This window comes from Pinus tabuliformis, chromosome 2_2, assembly GCF_031772625.1.
Source record: "Pinus tabuliformis cultivar Carrire ecotype Pingquan chromosome 2_2, CPIR1, whole genome shotgun sequence".
Taxonomy (NCBI): domain Eukaryota; kingdom Viridiplantae; phylum Streptophyta; class Pinopsida; order Pinales; family Pinaceae; genus Pinus; species Pinus tabuliformis.
The window spans coordinates 710,158,833-710,172,888 of NC_142300.1; positions in this window are offsets into that span (position 1 = coordinate 710,158,833).

Consider the following 14,056-nt stretch of genomic DNA (forward strand, 5'->3'; position numbering starts at 1 on the left):
GCTGAAAAGCTTGGAGGAATGACTGTGTTCTGTGTATCAATGTTTTGAAGAATTGAATGTGGAATTATTGTGCTGCAACATGACTCAATAAGTGTTTCTTACGTTTGTTTTCCATTGATGTACCATCCAAAATATCAGAAAGAATGAATAGTTTAGAATTGGTTTAATTGCCCTCTATGCTCAATTTATGCTGTTTCTATATGTTTTCATCTGAATTAGTAATGAATATGAATTCCTTGTGGCTCATATTTCCCCTAATTCACTCATGTTTGACAGTTATCTAGGGATTCCTCACTGCTCCTAGATAGAGCTCATTCACCTTCCCTCTGCTAAGCTGAACAAGAGATTCTTAACTGCCTCTCATTCCTAGCCTTCATTCCATCCTTTAGCTTGAATCATTGTTTCATGTGCAGCTAGCTTGCTCCATATTCCCTCTTGTGACCAAGAAAACACACCATCAGTCCTACTCCTTGACTCCACGCCCAATGGTTCTAAAACTTTCATGCTATCCCTGCCTCTTTACTTGAAAGCATCATCCATCCCACCAAAACTAAAACAAAACCCCTTGTACTCAATAACTAGCCTAAAATCATCATCAAAATTTAAGCTAAATCCTAAAGAGAGAGCCCTCTCTGACTGATGGTGGGCTAGCACCTGCAGTCCAAAGATTGGTTTGTGGTTACCTCGGGCGTATCCCTCAAGGAGCTAAGGGACAACCTGAGTGATAACATAATGGCGAACATACTGGGGACCATCCTTAGTTAAATCTCGCAAGTCAAGTTGGAAAGCTCCACTGGGGAAAAACAATGAATTTTCCAATTGCTGCATATTCCTTAAAACTACGGATGAAGCCTGAATGTTAGCCAGGAAGCCTTTGAAACTGTTCTTGCTTTGCATTTATAGGAGTAAACAAATGTTGCTTCAGTCAAACTTCGTGCTAGTTTTAACTTATAGATAGCTATTCCAAAATTTGATCAGTTCCTTGCTAATTCTAAAAAGCATTCACAGAAAATACCAAAATAAGTTCAGAATCTGGCTCCCAAAAGGAATTCACGGCATACAAGGTCAAATCCAGACCCAAACCCCCCAACTATTTTTGAAAATCCCAATTTAATCCCAAGGAACCTCAGGAAGCTAGAGCAAAGAGAAGATTTTGTTGACTTTAGCCCTGAAACAGTTCAGCCAAGCTGTGTTCCAACCCCTGTCAAGGTTTTATTTCGTTCAACCCCCACTTCCCCTTCATCATCCACCTCTCAAAGCACTCCTTCCACACCTCCATTTACTAGACATACTCCCCTAACCGTTGTTGTTACAGTTGTTCCAGCTGTTCCTATTGTTCCACTTATCCCCGTAAACATGGCTAATAGATATGCACCCCTACAATTACTTGCTAATCCAGGGGCTATGCCTCAGGATTATCAAACTAAAATCACATATTTTGATGGAACTGGTTCTTGCACAACCCTTCAGAATACAAAGAAGATGCAAGACTATTTTGAGAACTACGAGATAGATGACGATAGCGTGAGAATGAAGATTTTCGTCCAAAGTTTGACTGGTGATGTTAAAACTTGGTTTAGAGCACTCACAGCCAATTCCATAGTAGACCTAGAAGCTTTATACCAGTCATTTATCAACAGATGGGAGAAAAATAAAGACCCCTTGCACATATTATCTGAATATGACACCATCAAAAGAGGCCCTCAAGAATCTATCTTGGAATATTGTGCAAGATTTAATAATGTTTATAATGCAATACCACAGAACTTAAGACCTCCACCTAATCTTGCTTTGTATAAATTCCCTGATGCTTTTGACACTGACATGGCTTATCAGTTAAGGGAAAGAGCCCCTCAAACCCTTGCAGACATGCGAAATGTTGTTGTTAGCGTAGAGGCAAATCTAATTGCCAAAAGAAACAGAGCTAGAACTGAGAGAAGAACCACCTTTAAAGAGGAACCCTCAGCCTTAGACCAAAAGCTGGATGCTATTATCACTGGCATGCACAGGTTGGGAGACAGAGTAGAGAGTGTTGAGAGGAAATCATCATGGGAAGGACAACAACCTAATACCATAAGGAACCCAAATTTTTGGAATACTCAGAATACCAATGCTGGTAGGTCTAGCCCAGACCATGATGTAAGGCTTCCTTTTCACGACAATTACACTGAAGCATCTACATCTAGTGAATAGACGGAAGATACTCACATGAACTTGGTAGATTTGAAGGCTGAGCAACAAATTTTCCTAACTCAACAAGACCAAGATGAGCATGACCTTAATCAATTTCAGACTAAGTCTGGTGAGTCTTTTGATTTTAAACAAGGCTATGATACTGCTGTGTATGAGGTCCACAAACAATATAAGCTGAGGACAAGAACCATAGATGTGCCTGAAAAGGTTAAGGCAAATGATACCAAGCAGCCGAAGAAGATTAAAGAAAAGGTTGCCTTCATAGAAATTGCTGGTAAAACAGTCCCTAATCCAAAGGATGTCACCATAGAGGACATAACAAAAATGAAACCTTCTAATGATTAGCCTCTGCCACCTTCTTTCTCAAAAGAGAATTTGAGCAGCGTTCCAAAAAGCCCTCCTAAAATTGAAAAACCGCAAGCAATTACTTCCCTTAACGCCGATAAACAAGACCAAATTTCTGATACTCCAACAGAAAAAGGGAATCCTGCCTCCCAAAATACTAAAACCCAATCTGAAAAATCGTTTGACTTAGAGGCAGAAATAGGTAAACTGAAGATTTCCATCCCCTTATCTGAACTTTCCAAACATGATGTGTATAGGCAACAAATTCAAAGATCACTTCAAATGCCAAAGGTTAAGGATGATGTGAATGTTCTTGATGATCAGCCTGAACTGTTGTTCAGTCCAGAAGTTAATGGAAAATCAACATATGGTTATGTTCTACCTTTTTATGTCAGTTTTCACATACATGACAAAGTCTTGCACAATGCTATGTTTGACTCAGGTGCCTCACACAACCTTATGCCCAAAGCTGTAATCGAAAAACTGAACCTTGATGTCACAAGATCCTACAAAGATCTATTCTCTTTTGACTCAAGTCAAGTCAAGTGTTTAGGCCTTATCAAAGACTTGTGTGTCTCCTTAGTCCAATATCCCAACAAGACTATCCTCATGGATGTGGTGGTTGCTGACATTCCACCAAAGTATGGCATGCTATTATCAAGATCTTGGGGAGAAAAACTCCAAGGATCCCTCCAATTAGACCTCTCTTATGCCACTATATCTGTCTTTGGGCAACCAAAGAGACTATATAGAGAAACACTGATGAAGTATGTGGTAACTAGTGAGGACAAGCCCCAAAATTTTCCTATTCACTCAATCCATTCTGATATGGATTCTTTTATTCTATTTAATGATGAAACAAATACTCTCACTGATGACAAGTCCTTGGCTTTAGAACTGAACACACACACCGATGAAGAATTGATGGCCCATACTGATGAAACTGTCAAAACAATCAAGGCAACCAGCATACAAGAAAAACCTCCCCAAACAAAAATTTCAAATCTGCCCAATCCTAAAGTGATTGAAACTCTTGATACTAACCACAAGCAAGAAATTACATGGTATTTAGAGTTTGATGGCTCTGTTAACAAGTTAGGAGCAGGGGCAGGTGTCTGGATTCACAATACACATAACAATCATGCAGAAGGTCATGCCTATAGACTAAATTTCAAATGCACCAATAACATGGCAGAGTATGAGGCTCTCCTTTTAGGCCTTAAACTGCTCAAAGCTCTAGGAGCTGCAAAAGTGTCTATTCTAGGTGACTCTGATTTAATCATACAACAAATGAAAGGCAACTTTGTCACCAATGACAATAGAATGAGGGCCTATAGGACTGCTACTACTAATATACTCAATGCATTCACTGAATCCAAGCTTGCCAAGATTTCAAGAGATCATAACATTCATGCACACAACCTAGCCACTTTTGCTAGTACATGCAAGCTTCCCTTTGAGCCAAATCACCTTTTTACTGCTGAGATAAAACATAGGCCTGCTATCCCAAATAATGTTAAAGATTGGCAAGTGTTTGAAAGTGATGCCCAGATTAACAACTTCTTCACTCTTGAGCATGAGTTTTCAAATATTAACATTGACATGGATGCTATGACGGATGAACAACAACAAACAATTGAAAATCAGCAGGCTGTAACCACTGTAACAACCAAGCAAATCCTAAACCCAACTGTGTTTGACAATGTAAACATAGAAGAGTTGAAACAGATGCATTTGGAGGAAATAGTAGAAATAGAGGCCGTGATCGTTGATCTAAAAGATAATTTTCTCCCTGCTGGCCTCACTCCATTAGAAGATATGTTTGATGCAAATGATGTTCCCAAAAAGCCAAAAGTACAGCCCCTAAACACTGCTATAGAAGAACACAACATTGGGACAGCAGACAAGCCCAAAATGATCAAAATATCTCAAACTTTACCACCCGATCAGAAACCCAAATATGTTGATTTGTTCAAAGAATTCCAAGATGTATTTGCTTGGAGTTATGAGGACTTGAAGTCTTATGACACCTCAGTGATCCAACACACTATTCCTTTAAAACCAAACCAAAAGCCCTTCAAACAGAAACTTAGAAGAATCAATCCCGTACTCCTTCCTTTGATTGAAAATGAAGTGAAAAGGATGTTTGAGGCAGGTATCATAGCACCCATCAGATTCTCTGAATGGGTATCCAATCTTGTTCCCACAAGAAAAAAGACAGGTGAGATTAGGCTATGTGTAGACCTAAGAAATTTAAACCAAGTCTCCTTAAAAGACCACTACCCCTTGCCAAAAATGGACCACATCCTACAAAGAGTAGTGGGGTCATCTAGAATCTCTTTGCTAGATGGCTTTTCAGGTTTCAACCAAATACTGGTTCACTCGGATGACCAAGACAAGATAGCATTTACCACACCGTGGGAAACATTTAAGTATGTGAAGATGACTTTCGGACTTAAAAACGCTGGTGCTACCTTTCAAAGGGCAATGGATATTGCATTTTCCAAGGAAATACATGATTTCCTAGTTGTCTACCTTGATGACTTAACCCCTTTCTCCGAATCCGATCAAGAGCACCTCAAACACCTAAGGCAAATATTCATGACATGTAGGAAATATGGCATTTCCTTGAACCCCAAGAAGTCCCTCTTTGGCCTTGAAGAAGGTAAACTACTAGGCCATATCATCTCAAAAGACGGCATTAGAATAGATCCGGAAAGGATCCAAGCCATCCTCCAAATCCCATATCCAAGGAACATAAAAGAGTGGCAAGCATTCCTTGGAAAAATCAACTTCTTAAGAAGATTTATTCCAAATCTAGCCGAGCTAATAAGAATGTTAAGCAACATGTTAAAAAAGGATGCTAAGGTAAAATGGTCTCTTGAGACCAAGCAAGCCTTTGAGAGTATCAAAACTGCCTTAACCCAAGCCCCTGTCCTCACCAGTCCATAATTTGACAAAGATTTCATCATATTTTCATTTGCATCTGAGCACACCATAGCTGTTGTCCTTTTGCAAAAGGATGATCAGGGATCTGAAAAGCCAATTGCATTTTTCAGCCGAGCCTTAAGAGATGCCCCTTTGAAATACCAAATCATGGAGAAGCAGGCCTATTTCCTTGTTAAAGCAATCAAATATTTCTGAGTTTACATTTTATATTCACATGTGATTGCCTATGTCCCAAATGCTGTTGTAAAAGACATATTAACCCAAGAAGGGTTAGAGGGCAAAAGAGGCAAGTGGATTGCTAATATCCTCGAGTATGACATAGAAATAAAACCAACCAAGCTCATAAAGGGACAAGGTTTAGCCAAACTGATGTTCGAAACAAACTTTCAAGCCTTAGACATCAACCAATTGGACAATGAATAGGAGCTGGTGACTCCACAGATCAGTGAAACCTTTTTGCAATCCCCATGGTATGCTGATATATGCTTTGTATTGTTAAACCTGTTTGCTCCCCCAGGATTGTCCAGAACCAAGAAAAGATTTTTAAAAATGAAGGCTTCAAAGTTTTGTGTCATAGATGGTGCATTATTTTGGAAAAATCATGAAGGTATATTGCTTAATTGTTTAACCATGAATGAAACTAACAATGTCATGAAAGAATTCCATGCAGGGGACTGTGGAGGACATCTATATTGGAAGTCCACTGCTGATAAAATTTTAAGGGTTGGTTTCTATTGGCCCTCTCTATTTGCAGATATAAAGAAGTTTTATATCTCATGTCATAGATGCCAAATCTTTGAGGGCAAAAGAAAGCTGTTACCCTTGCCCCTTAAGCCCATCTCAAACAAGAAACCTTTTCAACAATGGGGTATTGATTTCATTGGGGAGATCCACCCCTCTTCCTCAGGCCGGCACAAGTGGATTTTAACAGCCACCGACTATTTCACTAAATGGATTGAAGCCATCCCATGCAGATAGGCCAATGACTCCATCATTATCCAGTTCCTTGAGTGCAATATCCTTTCTAGATTTGGCTGCCCTGAGAAGATCATCACTGACAACGCCGCTGCTTTCAAATCCAAAAAGATGATCATTTTTTTCCACAAATTTCACATTACCTTGGGCCACTCCACAGCCTATTACCCCCAAGGTAATGGCTTGGCCGAGTCATCTAACAAGAGCCTGATTAATATTATCAAGAAGGTCTTAGAAGAAAACAAGAAGAACTGGCATAAAAAGCTCACAAATGCCCTATGGGCAGACAGACTTTCAACAAAAAAATCCATTGGGATGAGCCCTTATGAGCTGGTGTATGGCATGGAGGCCAAATTTCCATCCTCCTTGGGCACTCCTATCATGAAAATGTTGCAAGAGATCCAAGCAGAACCAAATGATATTCAAAGAAGAATCAATCAGACCATTCATCTTTAGAAAACCAGAGAGCAAGTTTATAACAGAGCTCAAATATTGCAAGAGAAACTCAAAAAGATGTTTGATAAAAGAGCTAAGGCTGAGGATTTCTACATTGGCAACAAAGTTCTAAGGTGGGACTCACGAAGAGAAGACAAGGGAAAACATGCAAAGTTTGATTTTTTATGGAAAGGGAAATTTGTTATTTCTGTTGTTCAGGGAAATAACACATATTTCCTCAAATCTGTAGAGGGCAACACTGTTGAAGAAGGCCCTGTTAATGGCCGAATGCTAAAACATTACCATGATCCCTATTAAGGGGTACAATGCAGCTCTGTACATATCTCTTTGTACATTAATATTTGTATATATTGGCACTTTGTTTTATTTTTTTAGCAGTCTGAGTGTTAGAGGAGCAGCAGCAAAGTTTGCTAAGACACAACCAATGCAAGTACTCCATTTTTAAGGCTCTATCTGTGCATTAGTCTCAGCAAAACACCAGGAGTAGCACTGTCATATCACAACAATTCATGATAAAAAGAAACTGGTTGCAGTTTGCAGTATCCAATCAAACAGTATCAATAAGAGAGGAGCATTATTTAGTTTCACATCAGCAACTATTTCTAGACCAGAAGCTAAGGGAAATACATCAGTTTTGATCCATGTTTGGTTCTATTTCAAAGGCAATGCTCAAGCAATATGGTATATAATAGCAAGCACGCAGAAGAAAGCAGGCAGTGCTATGTATTTCACAGTATTTCAATGAAGGAGATGGCTGCTCATATTTCAAAGTTTCACACTTTTAGTAGCCAGCACAAAGAAATTCTTCAGTCCACAGCAACAATAGAAGATCAAGGCAGTCTGACCTACTGTTCTTGGCTTTTCACAAGGAAAAGCCATCCCCAAGTGGAGCCACTGTTAGCCTCCTGTTGCAATAGGTGTTCATCTTTCATGATTGACATTTTTACATGCCAAATATGTCATACTTTGCATGCTGCAATGCTCCATATTTCCTGAAAAGAGGCCAAAGAAGAGGTCATGAAAGTGTGCCAGTCTAAATGCCACTACTATATCCCAATTTTGATAAATTAACCATTTTTGAAGAAATTTCTGTTAAGGGAAGTCCAAACAACCTAATCTTGGCTTCCCTAGGTTTCAATTTCTTGTTTTATAATATAGAGAATCAGTATCTGTCCAAACAGTTTAATCTTGGCAGATTTGTAGATAGGTAGAGAAACAAAGGAGCCCAACTGCTTAATCTAGGCCCTTGGAAGAAATAAGTGTAGACTTAGATAAAAGGACAGCAAAAAGAAAAAAGGATAATCTGGGCCTGCAAGTCCAAGTGCACCTATGCAAAAAGAAGAAAAAATGCTAGGTAAGTAGGCTGGGTAAGTAGTTTTGTGGTTGCAGAATCATGCTGTGTAATCCATTTCATCTTTTCAAGTGTGCTATATCTATTCTGATTATAGGGCAAGGAAATTCCCCTTTGGAGGAGCTCAAGTGAGGCATGTCTAACTCCCCCTTCTTCTCATTCCCCAAATCACTCACTAACATCCCCTTGAGGACCTTGGGATCTGCCCAACCAGTCCTATTATAACTTTATTTTTGTAACAAAACCAAGTCAAGCTTTGACTTTCTTTTGAGAAAAGAAGCCACATTTCTGGTGTAAAAACATGTCTCCATCATCCATTCACTTTCAATGTCCAAAGCTTTAGCTCACAAACTTAGCCTCCCCCCTACACTTCGTCTCATTTTCATATTAACCCCTAACTCTATTATCTAGCTCCCTAGATCATCTTCCCTATCCCTATTATACTAAAACCATATAAAATCCCGAAAATAATAATATCCCCACCCCTTGGCATTATAGCCATATATCCTAAAAATCTGGGGAAATATTAAGTCCATCTGGGACCTATATTTAACCCATCTGCGTGCATATTTTGTGATAAAGTTGGTTCGAATCACACCCATGCCGCATTAACCCATAAAAACCCACATTATTAAAGTTTTTTCCCCCCCGCCATATAAAAATACATAATAAAATATGCACGGGCCCCGTTTTTAACCGTCCGCCACCTTACTCGTGCCGCCGCCCGTCAGATCTGGCGCGCCCAAATCTACAGTGGGCGGGCCTTTTTGTGCCCCGATATGCCGAGGGTTAGCACCCGGGAGATGGGCGGTTTTCCCATCGTACTCCCGCCACGCGTCACCCTCTCGGATGTGGCGGAGCCCCCTCCTGCGATACTGCCTGCGCACAAAAGCGATGTGCCCAAAACCGAATACCACCTTTCCCCCTCTTGCGTCAACGCCACGTCATGCTGACGTCATCATCCTGCGTCGGCCTCCTGCCACCGTGTCCTTGCCATGTCACTGCCATGTCACCTCATCCACCGTACCGCCATGTCACCCACCGTACTGCTGACGTCACCTTGCCACATCACCCGCCATACTAGGACCCACCGCATGATGTCATGCTGACGTCACCGTCAAAAAGCGCGAAAGGCGCAAATCGCAGCCTAGGAAGCCCAGAATCAAAATCTAAGGCAGTTTTTGATGTGTGATTAGCGCCTAGCGCTAATCACGCATCGCTACGGGAAATAAGCCAAAATGGAAAGCCCTTTCTTGGCTCGGCCTCTAGCAGGCCCGAAAGGCGCAAAATGACATGAATTTCTTCACGCAGCATTCAGAAAGGGGAAAACACAATTTTAAAAGCAAACAGAGGGCCGAACAGCAGCCATGAAAGGTCGATGCAACAGTTTAAAGAGTATCAGAAGTGAGAAAGGTGCACATTTAGTGCCAAAGCATATCAAGGAAGCAGCAAAGAGTATCAGTCGAATGTTTTAAATGAAAACCTTTATTCCCAATGCAGGTGAACATTGAATGACCTCCAACAAAGTCAAAGAAAGCAGTGAAAGCCAATCAAGGCTCTCCCATCACAGTTAATGCACCTCAGAACCACTCAAGAGCATGGATCAAAACCCAAAGTGCAGTTATCGCTAAGTGATCAGCACAGAGCCATAAAGACAACACATTAAACTCCTTTTGGTACAAATGCACCCAGCGCAGCTCGAGGATATTTTCCTGCATTTATTTCAGACATATGCTAGGTTAAAGACACTTATTACAGCAGATCTATCTGAGATCTGATCTTTATAGATATTTTACTTATAAAAACCACCCTAATTCACTGTTTAAGGGGTTGGTTGGTTGTATAGCTCCAAGAGAGACTCGCTCTATATACCTGATGTTTTACTTAATCAAAGACTGCTGAAAAGCTTGGAGGAATGACTGTGTGCTGTGTATCAATGTTTTGAAGAATTGAATGTGGAATTCTTGTGCTGCAACATGACTCAATAAGTGTTTCTTACCTTTGTTTTCCATTGATGTACCATCCAAAATAGCAGAAAGAATGAATAGTTTAGAATTGGTTTAATTGCCCTCTATGCTCAATTTCTGCTGTTTCTATATGTTTTCATCTGAATTAGTAATGAATATGAATTCCTTGTGGCTCATATTTCCCCTAATTCACTCCTGTTCGACAGTTATCTAGGGATTCTTCACTGCTCCTAGATAGAGCTCATTCACCTTCCCTCTGCTAAGCTGAACGAGAGATTCTTAACTACCTCTCATTCCTATCCTTCATTCCATCCTTTAGCTTGAATCATTGTTTCATGTGCAGCTAGCTTGCTGCATATTCCCTCTTGTGACCAAGAAAACGCACCAGCAATCCTACTCCTTGACTCCACGCCCAATGGTTCTAAAAATTTCATGCTATCCCTGCCTCTTTACTTGAAAGCATCGTCCATCCCACCAAAACTAAAACAAAACCCCTTGTACTCAATAACTAGCCTAAAATCATGATCAACAAAGCTAAATCCTAAAGAGAGAGCCCTCTCTGCCCTAGTGGGCTAGCACATGCAGTCCAAAGATTGGTTTGTGGTTACCTCGGACATATCCCTAAAGGAGCTAAGGGACAACCTGAGTGATAACAGAGTCTTATCCTCCAACGCTAATGAAGGTGACTTGTTGACAAGTAACATGCAGTATCCACCGCCTCTGCCCAGAATTCCTGTCCTAACCCGGCACCATTGACCATGCTTCTTGCCTTTTCCATCAACATCTTGTTCATTCTTTCTGCAACTCCATTTTGCTGAGGTGTATATGGAGTAGTCTTCTGCCGTGCTATACCACACTTCTTGCAGAATTCTTCGAATTCCTTACTGCAAAACTCTCCACCATTATCTGTCCTTGGCACCTTTATCTTCTTCTCTGTCTAGTTTTCCATTAGAGCCTTAAATTCTTTAAACCTATCAAAGACTTCATATTCCTTCTTAAGGAAATATATCCATGTATTCCTTGAGAAGTCATCTATAAATGATACATAGTACATAGACTTATCTAGTGATGGAACCTTCATAGGTCTAAAAACATCACTATGCACAAGCTCTAATATATGTTTCGCCCTCTTACCACCAGAGGGGAAACTCACCCGATTCTGCTTCCCGTATATACAATTGTCACAGAAATCAAAATCCAGAGAGCTATTAGTCATACCTTCTACCATACGTTTACCATGAAGTATTCGAAGGCCCTTCTCTCCAATATGTCCAAGCCTTTGATGGCACAGCATGGTCCTTTCTCCAGAGACCACTAGATTTTTTGCTCCACTTTTAGGAACCACAGAACTGTTGCACCCATCAACAACTGTGCTACCTTGTAGCTTGTACAGAGTTCCAATCCGAACTCCCCGCATCAATACGAGTGCTCGCCGAATCATCTTGCAGGTATCCTTCTCGAACACTGTTTTTACACCTGCATCATCTAGCTTACTAAAATAAATCAGATTTTTGGCTAATGCAGGAATATACAGAACACTCGGAAGTGTTCTAACCCTTCCACCTTACAGCTTCAACTTTACTTTTCCACGACCAATAATTCTAGCCTTCCTGTCATCCCCCAACAAGACATCACCACCATCATATTTCTCATACTCACAGAACCACTCTCTATGGGGAGTGAAGTGAAAGGATGCACCTAAGTCAATCAACCATGCCTCATGATCTACATGTGTACTTGAAGAAGCCAAGAACACATCCCAACCTTCATCTGAGGTGGTTTTCGCCTCTACAGAAGGAGCCTCATTAGATCCCTTTCCTTTTTCAGGAGCTTTAGATTTACAGTCCCTTTTGAAGTGGCCTTCCTTTCCACATTTCCAGCAGACCACCTTTACAGGTTTTCCTGGAGATTCAGATCTCCCTCTAGATTTAGATCTCCCACTCGATGACTTATTTTTGTTTTTGTTCTGGGACTATCCTTGTACAGACAAGGCATCTCCATTTTGGCTCTCCATATTTTTCTGCCTCATCTCCTCTGTCAGCAAGGCTGAGGCTATTTCACCAAACTACAAGGAAGTTGCATTGCTACCTATTGAAATAACCAAACTATCCCACAAATCTGGTAGAGAACACAACAAACTGATGCACTTATCTTCATCTTAAATTTTAATATCGACAGATGCTAGCTAACTTACCACAGTATTAAATGCATTCAGATGCTCTGTCACTGAGTCTCCATCTTTCATCCTCAGGTTATACAGCTTTTTCCACAGGAACAATTTATTCACTAGAGACTTAGATTGGTACAAAGTCCCTAAATTGTCCCATAAAGCCTTCGTCGTAGCTTCCCCTGATACATTCAGCAATATTGAATCTGAGACACACAATCGTATTGTGCTCTTTGCCTTACGATCCAAATTCTTCCATTCTTCATTGGACACTCCTGTTGGTTTAGTACCCGGATCTACATCGATCCACTGATCTTTATCCACCAACAAATCCTCCATCTTGAGTTTCCACAACTCAAAACTCTGACCATTAAATTTCTTGATCTTTATATTTCCACTGCTTGCCATCTTCTTTCACCACCAAAATCGATCTCACAGATCTCCCACTGAACAAGGTCTACCATAGGCTCGAGCGAAACCCCTCAGCAACAAAGGCATCCCCTTGAAGCCAAATCTGCTCTGATACCAAATGTAGGTTTTAACCCCGTATAGAAATTACCTGCATACGAATTCTAAAACATAGAAAATAAATAATGCGAGAGCAGAACACATAAAACACATATACACAAAGATTTTCCGCTGGATCCCAAAACTAGGACTACCAGCTTGATTTTTCATTATGTTCCTTTCAATGTTATAATACATATTTATACATGCCGAAGCATCCAATACCATGGACCGAAAACCATCGCGTCCAATACCATGGACCAAAAACCACCGTGTCTAAAAAACATGTGCGAAAATCATGCACAAAAGCATAGGTGGGTCCGCCCAACCTAACATAGGGTCCAAAACCAAAATTTTCCGGGGTGCTGCCCCGGACCCCATAAAGTGGGGTTACGGGTGCCCCTCAAACCCCCTGTTAACTACATGGAAAGAATATAACACAACCCAACAACATTCGAATTTGTATTGATTTTCAAAATCTTAATAAAGCTTGTCAGAAGGACAATTTTCCATTACCACCTATGGAACAGATATTACAATTAGTTGTTGGGTCTGATTTGATGTCCTTTTTAGATGGTTTCTCAGGATATAACCAAATTTTGGTCCATCCGGATGATCAATTGAAGACTACGTTTAGAACCAAATGGGGCACGTATGCATATCAAAAGATGCCATTTGGACTAATTAATGTTGGCGCCAAATTTCAAAGGGCCATGGATATTGCATTTAAAGGACTAGTGAATAAATCAGTGGTGATTTACTTAGACGATATAACAATGTATTCCAAAAAATGTAGTAATCACCTCAGATATTTAAAGTAGATCTTTCAACGCTGTCAAAATTATGGGGTCTCACGTAATCCAAAAAAGTCCTTCTTTGCATTAAGTGAAGGAAAACTTCTCAGGTTTATAGTGTCTAAATCTGGAATCCACATTAACCCAGATAGGATTAAGGAGATTTCTGAAATATCCTTACCCCATAAAAGGAAAGCCACACAGTCCTTCCTTGGTCAAATTAATTTTAATAAAAGGTTTGTCCCCGACTTCTCAAGAATTGTGTCACCGTTACAAGCAATGATCAAGAAAAATTCACTCTTCAAATGGGGCCAGGAATAACATGAAGTGTTCAATCTAATTAAGCAAGAAA